At 47.5% G+C, this 1,826-nt stretch overlaps 2 non-coding genes across 2 annotated transcripts; both read left to right on the top strand.

Annotated features, from left to right (window-relative positions):
• The first annotated feature begins 213 nt into the window (after window positions 1-213).
• On the top strand, window positions 214-380 carry LOC117360159. The gene has a single exon (XR_004539371.1). It is a non-coding gene; the product is annotated as a U1 spliceosomal RNA (small nuclear RNA).
• Window positions 381-817: 437 nt separating this feature from the next.
• On the top strand, window positions 818-984 carry LOC117360160. Its single transcript, XR_004539372.1, has one exon. It is a non-coding gene; the product is annotated as a U1 spliceosomal RNA (small nuclear RNA).
• The last annotated feature ends 842 nt before the right edge of the window (window positions 985-1,826 follow it).

Below are 1,826 nucleotides of genomic sequence, written 5' to 3' on the forward strand. Positions count from 1 at the left end.
CCGTACCGTATCCCCTACCCCAGAAGCCAGCGTCTTAAAAATAAAAAACAAACAAACCAGAAGAGCTAGGGAAAACAAGAAAAGTATCCCAATCGAGGCTTGCCTAACCTGCAATCTGTCCTTAGATGCACAGCTGAGAAGAAAACAGGGGAAAGTGCGCACGCAGTCCCCCACTACCAGAAATTATGCAGAAATTAGCTCACCTCTTTCTTCATACTTACCTGGCAGGGGAGATTGGTCCATGATCCAGAAGGTGGCGCTCCCAGGGTGAGGCTCAGCCATTGCACTCGGGCTGTGTTGACCCCTGCGATTTCCCCACATGCGGGAAAGTCGACTGCATAATTTCTGGTAGTGGGGGACTGCGTGCGCGCTTTCCCCTGTTTTCTTCTCAGCTGTGCATCTAAGGATAGATTGCAAGTTAGGCAGGCCTCGATTGGGGTACTTTTCTTGTTTTTCCTAGCTCTTCTGTTTTTTGGTTTGTTTTTTTTAAGACGCTGGCTCTGGGGTAGGGGATACGGTACGGTACCTTTGTCTGGGCCGTTTGGATTGATTGGTTTTGATTTTGGTCATTTCCCTCTTCTCATGTGTTGCATTTGAGTTTGGCCCCCTCTGATTTAATCCGCTCTCAGCATGCATTTAGGTAGCCAGAGAACCTTGGGCCCTAAACATATGGCGTCATGCGGGTCCCTGCGCAGCGGCCCGCCGCGGCCAGCGCTCGGACCCGCCGCAGGATGTCCTCTGCCGCGCTTTAACCGGGGAGGGACTGTAGCCCCCACTGGCCACCCTGAGCCCTGGCCCTTAGCTCACCTCTTTCTTCATACTTACCTGGCAGGGGAGATTGGTCCATGATCCAGAAGGTGGCGTTCCCAAGGTGAGGCTCGGCCATTGCACTCAGGCTGTGCTGACCCCTGCGATTTCCCCACATGCGGGAAAGTCGACTGCATAATTTCTGGTAGTGGGTACAATCCAATGGGTTGCTGCAGTGACTATAAATCTAAGTATTAGATTTAAAGCAAACCAGAGAAAATATTTCTTCACACAACATGTAATTAAATTTTGGAATTCACTGCCGGAGAATTTGGTGAAATCAGTTAGCTTAGCATGGTTTAAAAACGGCTTGGATAATTTTCTAATAGAGAAGTCCATAGGCCATTATTGAGATGGCTTGGGGAAATTCACTGCTTATTCCTAGGATATGCACATAACATCTGTTTTACTACTTGGGATCTAGCTAGGTACTTGGCACCTGTGTTGGCCACTGTTGGAAACAGGATACTGGGTTTGATGGACCCAGTATGGCAATTCTTATGTACTTATGTTCATTCTCGAAGAACTATGCATGCAAATGAGGTTCGCAGAGGTTCATGGAGATTTGCAAAATTTACACGAGATCACTTGCTGATAGCACAAGAACACAAAAATAGCCCTACTGGGTCAGACCAATGCTCCATCAAGCCCAGTAGCCCATTCTCATGGTGGCCAATCCAGGTCACCAGCACCTGGTCAAAACCCAAAGAGCAACAACATTCCATGCTACCGATTCAGGGTTTCCCCCATGTCTTAATAACAGACTATGGACTTTTCCTCCAGGAATTTGTCAAAATCTTTCTTAAAACCAGCTATGCTCTCTGCTTTTACCTTTACCTCTGGCAACATGTTCCAGAGCTTAACTATTCTCAGAGTGAGCTCCTATTGGTTTTCTTCACCGAAAGGGTGGTTGATCGTTGGAATGATCTTCCACTTCAGGTAGTAGAGGCCAACAATGTGCTCGATTTTAAGAATAAATGGGATAAACATGTGGGTTCACTTCGAGGAAGTGCTTAGGG

Source organism: Geotrypetes seraphini, chromosome 4 (genome assembly GCF_902459505.1).
Source record: "Geotrypetes seraphini chromosome 4, aGeoSer1.1, whole genome shotgun sequence".
Lineage (NCBI taxonomy): Eukaryota > Metazoa > Chordata > Amphibia > Gymnophiona > Dermophiidae > Geotrypetes > Geotrypetes seraphini.